The sequence below is a fragment of the Apodemus sylvaticus genome, chromosome 11 (genome assembly GCF_947179515.1).
Source record: "Apodemus sylvaticus chromosome 11, mApoSyl1.1, whole genome shotgun sequence".
Classification (NCBI taxonomy): Eukaryota; Metazoa; Chordata; class Mammalia; order Rodentia; family Muridae; genus Apodemus; species Apodemus sylvaticus.
In genome coordinates this window covers 99240089-99249478 of record NC_067482.1, presented here as the reverse complement: position 1 = coordinate 99249478, position 9390 = coordinate 99240089, and positions in this window count along the sequence as shown.

Below are 9390 nucleotides of genomic sequence, written 5' to 3'. Positions count from 1 at the left end.
ATGGCTAAGAGTGGAGAAAGGGAAAGGAAAAGAAAGGCTTGTTTGAGGTCCCCTTTGGTTTTCACACATACCCACACACACTCACACATACATGCCTGCACATACTTGCACACAGGCACACACACACACACACACACATGCCTGCACACACACACACACACATGCCTGCACACACTTGCACACAGGTGCACACGCACACGTGTACACACACACACACACACAGGCACACACACACACACACACACAGGCACATGCATATGCACTGCATGCATGCAAGCACATGAAGGAATCTGCTGCTTACACGCAGCCGGCTGGACCAGATGGCACAGCTGGCCTACTTGAGGATCTAGGCTATCCCAAAGGAAGCAATGCACACATGGACCTTGCAAGGAACTCCAGCAGATTCCGAGCCTGACAATTCCCTCCGTTTCTCATGAGAGGCAGGCTTCTAATGGTGGGAGAGGGGGGCACAATGGGAGTGTCAAAGTGCCTCAAGCAGGAAAGGATCAGTGTGAAGTCCTTGATTCCAGTGTCAGCAAGAAACCAAAGTCCAAAAGCCCTGTTGCCCTCAGGGTAGACTTCAGCCAAAAGCACCACTGCCCGTGGGGTGGGCTTCAGCTGCACCCTGCTCTGTCTCCTCAAGTTCTTTGTCAACTGACTTCTGTTCCAATCCTCACTCACAGTCAGGCTCCCGCAGAAGCCCACCAAGCAAGCTTACCAGTGCCTTCATACCTGTGCTCTTCTTCCTCTACCCCGCCTCAGACTTCCACACACCCTCAAGCGTAGCCCCGGTGTCCTCCAATCCGGAACCCTCTGAGCATCCACTAAAGCTCTTAACAACACTTTTCTTTGGATCAGATCTATTTCCATTTAAACTGAAAGTTTTTAGCCAGAGCCCACTTGCCAAGGTCTGAAGATATTTATGATAATCTTGGCTAGGGGTGGTATTGCTGATATCTAAGAGTAGAGGTCAGAATATTGCTAAGTACCCTACCATGCATAGAACACTCCCCGACCCCCGGCATGACTGTCTTAATTATGGTTTTACTGCTGTGAACAGACACCATGACCAAAGCAAGTCTTACAAAGGACACCATTTCATTGGGGCTGGCTTTCAGGTTCAGAGGTTCAGTCCATTGTCATCAAGGTGGGAGCATGGCAGTGTCCAGGCAGGCATGGTGCAGGAGGAGCTGAGAGTTCTACATCTTCATCTGAAGGCTGCTAGTGGAAGACTGGCTTCCAGGTAGGATGATGGTCTTAAACCCATGCCCACTGTGACACACTTACTCCAACAAGGCCACACCTCCTAATAGTGCCACTCCCTGGGTTGAACATATACAAACCATAACATCGAACCATGACATCGACTTACCCCAAACATCAATACTACCCAACTGAGAAAACCTGAATGCCCAGGACAAGGATATCCTGGATCTTTGAAATCACCTTAGTAAGTCACTTTACCACACCAAATACACAGTACACTCTGAAAAATATTACATGAAGAGTAGTAGATAAGCAGATGAACATGGTTAAGACCATCACCCAAAGAACAGTGTAGCTGCATTTAACTCCCAAAATGTATTTGTCATAAAAAAAAAAACAAAGGAATTACTATATTTTAAGCTTTGGTGGCCAGAGCTACACTGCAGAAGCTACCAGAAAGATCCCTAGAGGATCAGCCCCTCACAAAAATCACCTCACTAAATATATTAGACAGTATTTCAATATACGATTCAATATGTATGTAACTCTTTTTTCTCAACTTGTATTATGCTAATTGGTTTGTATAAATTATGATTATCAACATAAATAATTAACATCCTTTGCAAACCTGTTGGTTTTGTTCTCTATGTCTTCACACCCTTTAGTCCTTAAGAACTCTGAAGGACAAAGTGTTAGAAAAACTGGTTTAAGATGCATTTTCAAGCACTTGGGAGATAGAAGCAAGCAGATCTCTGTGAGTTCAAGACCAGCTTGGTCTACAGAGTGGGTTCCCAGACAGCCAGGGCTATGACGCAAGACCTTGTCCAAAAAAAGTGCATTTTCCGGATTCCGGCAAAACTTTGCATTCAGAAAGCAGTGGGACTCTCTGTGCATACCTACAGCACAGAGATGCACTGTCACCCCATTCCCTTGCCCCCTGAATTCCATCGTCAAATGCACAGAACCCTCGGGTGAACACAGCTCCCTGCTCCCAGCCGGGCTGTTACTCTGAGCCCACAACTACAGAAAACAAGCCTGAAGATCTGCAAAGACCTCTTCCAAGACCCGCGGTGCCATCATGTCCATCAGGATACCTGAGCCTTTCCCCAAAGGGCTGAGCCTCGGTCCATTCAAATCAAGTCCAAGAACCTTTATAAAGCAAACGCTTTGTGCTGTGTTCTGTGCAAGAAGCAAAAAGGACAGGGCTACAGCCGCAAGGCTGTGTGTGCTGAGCCCAGTGGGGATGCAGGGCCTGGAAGATGGTGGCATGCTAGAACAGGAGGCAGACTCTGACCTACAGCTTCAGCTAGAGCGGCAGGGTGAAGCGCCCAAGACATCTAGAGCAGGATGGGGGAGGGGCAGAGTGCTGGGAGGGCTCCAGGCTTGCAGAGTTTCCTCCTTGCAAAGTCCACAGGATTCCATTTCTCAAGGCGGGGTCAATGGTAAGTCAGACCTATCAGGAGCCCGCTGGGGCCTGAGGGTCTCTCTCAGACTAAACATCTAAACCCTGAACTCCCACAGATGTCAGTCTGGCTGGGCTGCACAGTCGGACACCTCGGAAAGGCCATCCACTCCCTGTCTGAGAAGAAACAGGACCATGAACTGTTGGATTTTTTTTTTCTTGGCGTGTATGGAAGGGTCACGGTTTTCTTCTTTAAGGAAAGAAAATGTCATTTCCTGAACTCAGAGGTCAACCACAAAGCCCCCTCAGTCTGAGACTTTCCATGGCTGTCCCCTCACTGCGCTTGCTCGGCTCTGCAGACCCCTGTGCCTGCCCGGTTCTGCCGACCCCTCTGGCCCCTCCCTTCCATCGCACCTCTGTCAGGAGCACACCATCGCAGCAGCTGCCTTCTCTATGACCCAGATTTGAGCAGAATTACCATCCTGATAGAGCCGGCAGCAGGCTGAGGGGGAGCCTGCAGGTGTCCGGGCAGGGAAGCTAACCCACAGAGATGAGAACAGAAACTGCGTTCAGATGACCACACCGATGTGGATCAAACTTTGGTGAATCTAATATCAGACAACTCACTGTCGGTATACTTAAAATACAGTACAATTTGGGAAAAGTTTCCAGGAACAGTCATTCCCATCCCAGGTTTCCAGGAAACAATCATTCCAATTCCAGGTACACAATAAAGCTAAAGGTGTGACTACTTAGAAAGTCCTTACAAAATACCTGTGACCTGAGGGTGTATCCGATAGCTAAAGCGGAGTATATAACTAAAATTTTATAACTAAAATCCAGTATGGTCTCTGAGATAACATAGGCGTCAGCAGGTATAAAGCACATGTGGCATCCCCCCTAAGGATGGGTTCTATTGACTGGGAGCTAGTGAGAGAGAGTCTGGGATAAACGTTCTAAGGAATTTGGGGGAGGTCTGACTATAAAGCACAGGGTGGGTAAGGTTTGCCACTGCAGATAGCAAAAAGGTCACCAGGTCGTTAACAATATCCATGCTTAGCATTCTGAGCGGGATAACTGATATTTTATCTCTTCTGCATGCTTAGCATTCCTTATTTCTCTGGTGATCTACCTGTGGGCAAATGTGTACTCCCCTACAACAGGCCACTACTGACTGAGCTAGGCCATAGCCTAACTGTGGCAGCTCTGGACGGCATACCCCTATTACCATGGTAGCTCGGAGTTTCTACCTGGAGCTGGTCCTCAGTCCTACTGGGCTGGGGAGCCAAAGATGGCTTTCATGCGAATGTTTTGAGCTCCCAGTACAAAGGAAATTACTGATTCTGTAATATTAGCAATCCTTATTGGTGAAATTTCTCTCTGATAAAAGGAGAGAGACCTGGTATGCACAGTCTGGAAGGAGGCACCAGTTGCATGGTCATACCACACAAATGTCTGTCTGTCTGTCTGTTTGTCTGTCTCAGAGCCTCGCACCTGTTCAGCAGAGTAGCCTCCACTATGAGCTCTGCTCTAGACTCATCTACTCCTCATCTCAGCCAGGCGACACCGGCCCGTGGCCACTTGGAAAGTCTGAAGCGAGCTCCCTGGGGCCTGCGTTTCCACCTGGGCTCATCAGGACAGCCTCAGTCCAAGGTCTTCATGATGACAAAGTCCACTTTCAGGCTGCCTGGAATTCAGAGGGGTAGCAGTGTGCACATCTTTGATTTAATTGGTATTTATTATTTATCAGCCCTGGATAAGCCAAGAACTGTCAAGCCTTTAAATGACCAGCTGTGTCCTGGCCAGGCCTGCAGACCAGAGCAGAGCCATGGGTCCTTCCATTTTGCTTTTATTTATTTCCAATATGACCACCATTCCCACTGAAATGTGCTTACCCTGAGCTAGCCTCACCTAACCAAAGGCAGCCTTTTAGCCCTCAGCCCATCCAGCAGAAAACAGATACATTTTAAACTAAAACCTGAGGGCCCTGTACTTACCTCGGCCTGTTGTCCTTACCACTGAGCAGCCAATCTCCTCCATGTCTGCCCCCAGTTCACTATCTCAACACATGCACGCATGTGAGCCCTCTTACGTCCAGGCTGGCTCCACAATCCAACCCTTTCCCACTGCTTTCAAAGAGTAGGAAAAAAGCTTGACAGCAAGCCAGCAAGCTCAGAACCGTCTTGGTCCACTAAGTCATTTCTCCCATCCAAAATACCACTCTCCGCACTTGGGGCAGTATCTTAAACCCCCGTCCCTAAGTCAAAAGCCTCTGACTTCACATTCAACATGAAGTCTATCAAATGCTCCCAAGAAGCGACTTTAGCTCATATTTCCAAGACTGTAAGAGCTCTATATCTGGTCCTTGACGTAGTTTAGGAGAAGGTGCCGAAAGGCATAGAAGCAGCAACGGTTGGTGGGGAGAACCTGAACTTTTAGTTAGAGAGATTGGAGTAAAACACTGACTTCACACTGCACCACAGCTGTATAATCCTGACCGAGTTACTTGACCTCCGAAAGTCAGATTCTCTGTAGAAAGCACTTAATCCACTGGGCTGTCATAAAACACAAAGGCAATAGCGTAAGTGGATGGTCAATCTTCTTTCTCTTGCAGAAAGGAAATTCCCAAAGAAGCAAACAATATGATATTTATTTCTCCACTGAGCCCAGAACCAGTATTATCTTCCCCCTGAGACATAAATAAAAATTTATAAGTAAAATATGTTTTTAAAGAATGGAGAAGTTACTCATTCTTAGGAGACCTGTACAATAGCACATTTAGATGCTGTACCAGAGTGTGGCAAGCCTTTCATTTCAAGGGCAGAAGAATGAGTACGTTGGGCTTTGAGGTCCTGTCTCTGTGACAACTACTAGACAGCACCATTGAAAGCAGCTACAAACTTTAGGCAGCTTAGCTAAAAAAGTTCTCAGAGAGGCCTGAGGGATAGCTCAGCAGGTAAGGTAAGGTGAGCTGACAGGCCTGCCGACCTGAGGTCGATCACTGGACCCATAGGATATAAGAAGAAAATTCCTCCTCCTCTAAAAATCAAAGTAAGACAACCTTGGGGGGGGGGGGGAAGAGACTTTTATTAGACTAAAAGAGATAATATCTTGTGTATTGTATAGATGTATCATCTGTCAATTAAAAAAAAAAACTATGGCCTATAAGAAAGGATAGAATAGAAGGTGGGACGGCTGGTAGGCAGGAAGAATTCTGGGACAAAGCCAGGCACTGGGGAAGATGGCGCCTGAGCAGGGATAAGCGGCCTCGTGGCAGAAGGTAGATTAGTATAAACGGGTTATTTTAAATTATTAGCTCGTCAGGGAAGAAGCTAGAAATATGGCCTAGGTGTCTGTAAATATATATTTGAGTCTGAATAGTTACTTTGGGAGCTTGGGGCAGAGAGGAAAACAGCCCATTGTGCAACAGCCTCCCACAAACTGTCCCCTGACCCCGACATAGTCACCAGGACACATGCTCCCCAGCACACAAATGCATGCAGAATGAATAAATATTTTTTTAAGGAAAAGAAGCTGAGGAAGGGAAAACCATGTCTGTTGCAACAAAGTGTGCTTAGAAAAGGAGATGAAGTTCCTGGGTATAGGTGGTGGTGACGTTTCTGGGTATAGGTGGTGACATTTGTGGGTATATACCAGGACTCCCAAGTCAGCATCTCACAGAGACATTTGCATACCAGGGTTTCCTGCAGCGCTGTGCACAGCAGCTAAGTTATGGACCCAACCTAGGAGTCCAGCAACAGAGGAATAGATAAAGACCGGTGCTATGTACGTATGATGGAATTCTTTTCAGCCATTAAGAATGAAGTTACATTGATTGCAGAAGAAGAAGAAGAAGAAGAAGAAGAAGAAGAAGAAGAAGAAGAAGAAGAAGAAGAAGAAGAAGAAGAAGAAGAAGAAGAAGAAGAAGAAGAAGAAGAAGAAAAAGAAAAAGAAAAAGAAAAAGAAAAAGAAAAAGAAAAAGAAAAAGAAAAAGAAAAAGAAAAAGAAGAAACAACTAGAGGTAATCATAGTAAGTGGATTAAGCCAGTTGCAGACAGGCAAGCATGCTTTGTCTCTCATTTGTAGTCCCTATATTTTATATAGTTACATAAAATCATATATACTATCTAATGGAACAAAGGGACCCATGGATGGAGAGTAAGCAAAGGGTGGAATGGGCCATGGTCAACACACAAGAACTGGAGTGTGAAGGTGCGGGTGTGGCCCTGGGCTGCAGATGGCAGGTGCCAGCTCCACCTGAGCTTTGTGACTTTTCCTGATCACCTCATGGTCATCACGTGGTCATCACATGACCATCACATCACCTTGAAGACCTTACCACATCCCATCCTGGAGTTTCAAGAGATTCTGCAGTCTTGCAAAGTGTGGAGTCCCCAGAATACCCTGAACTGGGCAGCCTTTGTTTAAGCTTCTGATGGAACCTGGGGAATACTCTGAGTTCAGATCCCAGGCTAACCAACCATGTAAAATTCTACCTTCTAGAATCACTCAGAGGTTAAGGCAATGGGCAATGTGGAGAACGCACTGCTTCTGTCTCATGCAGTTTTTGGCACAAGTCAGAGTAATTGTTGAGATATACGAATGTCCCGGCCCTGCTTTACAGACTTCAGAGCTGGGCACCGCCCGCGGTGAGCAAGGAGACCTGATGAGACCTTGTCCCTCTGCGGTGACACTCTTCTCTCTATTCAGTTTCCCTGCTCTTTCCCAGGCTCCCATCCTCTTCGAATCAGCGGTGAGCCCACGGTTGCCACAGATAGGAACACAATTGTTTCAGGGGCAAAGGTGACTTGATGTGTGGAGTCCTGGTTTTTTCCACATGTTGCAAAGGTTGCACTTATTTTAAAGAGCAGCTTGCGCACCTGGAAGCTGGCTTGGGGGCAGTTTACTAGGGCTGGGCTGCCAGTCCACGTCCTCAGCCCCAGGCTGGGGTGTTTCTTGGCGGCACCTCTGCCCGGTCTCCCAGCTCATTCCTAAACCCTCATTTTATTTTCCAAGCAGGTCATTAAGCAGGTGTAATTGACCTGGGTCTATTTAAAGACATCGTTCAAAGCAACAGCTGGTCTAAATGCGATGGTGGGCAATCATGCCTACCTAGGGATTCTGCAAGCTTGATGGAAGGGAAGTCTCACCACAGTGGACCGGAGAATCCTCCAGATCCCTAAAAATCAGAGGGCATTTGATTTTATCAGAAGTGCCAGTGGATGGAAGAACTCAAACTTACTTCTAAGATGTGCTCCTTCTCTCTGCAGAATGTGCTTTCTCAGATCCTGCTTGTTCCTCCAGCACACCTCCCCGAGATCTACATGCAAACTATCTCTCACTCTTGCCAGCAAGGGCTAGATGTCTATCCCACCAAATGGATGGTGATGCCAAGTTCCTGAAAGTCCCTTCCAAGCGAGGGCATGTTGGTGACTATACAAGCCAAGTCAGTGCTGCCCCATTTTCAAGACCAAAATAATGTTCAGACAAAGCCTAAAGGGAGTCAAGAGAAGGCCCAACATCCAGCAGACCCTGGATCTGCACTGAGCTCCATGCTTTTGATAGTTTGATGCATTCATGGAAGTGTTCCTCCTTGGCAAATCTCAAATAATATCTGGATCTCTAAGCAAAGCCTCAGGCGGGGCTGCTCCCTGGGAGGGCCTTACCTCCCTGCCTGCCGGTCCTCACACTGGACAGGCGAGGGAAGCAGCCTCAGGCTGCATCTGGCCAGCCTTGATGATGTGCCCCTGCCCTATGCTGTGCCGCCTATCTGATTAAGGTCTCCTCCAGACCAGTGGGGCTTATATAGGACTGTGGTGAACAGGACAGAACAGGACCAGGGCTTAAGTGAAGATAGATTACCAGGCTCCGGACACTGAAGCAGAGATGCAGTGTGGCCCACAAATGCTGTCTGTCTGTCTGTCCTCTCCTGCCCCTCACAGTAGACATACAGACAGCCTGAAACCCAGCCATCCTGACACTGCTCCCAAAGCTGTTCTAAATGCATCTGACCTTGGAGTTTTGCTCCGCTCCTTTGAGATTTCTAATGACTGGACTCTGTACTGCAGACCCAGATCTCACCTTCAAGGACACAGCTGAAATCTAACACCACCCCCCACTCAGCCAGCCCTTCTGTCAATCCTAAAGCCCCAGACAGCCACTGTACCCAGGGAGAGGGGATGCAGACTGGCCAGCCCTGGGGGAGGAGAGGGGGCCCACGACCCTCTGGGGCGTCTCATGCCACCACATTAGAAAACTATGATGGAGCAGGTCAAATTTCTTTCATTTCTTATGGTTTATAAAAAGCCCGTCTGTGAGGTTGGGCGGAAGGCCACTGCAAAGCAAGGTCCCTTAGGCATAGAAACCCAGACAGCCTGCTTGTCTGGGGGAGGGGTGACACACTGTTTGACAAAGGTGTCATGTGATATTAAACACGGTCTCAGACCTGTGAACACTGACCTTTGCCCTTTCCAGCCCCACCCCCATCTGTCCTTTGCCCCCCCAACCCCCATTCCAAATCTGAAATGTAGATTTGGCTTGAATACAAATACCTTCCTCTGGCCAGAACTGAGTGTTCACACACTCCAACTGCATTGAAGTGATACAATGCCGGGGTCAGAGTAACACAAAATACTAGGACCGCTAGACATAACACAGACTCGATTTCTAAACACCATTATAGGGCTTGGCGGTCCCAGCCCCCACCCAGCCCAAGCAGCAAGCTCAAGACACTTCCCTCTTTATCTCCCCTGCTTGCCCCACGTTTTCTTCATTGGGTGTCA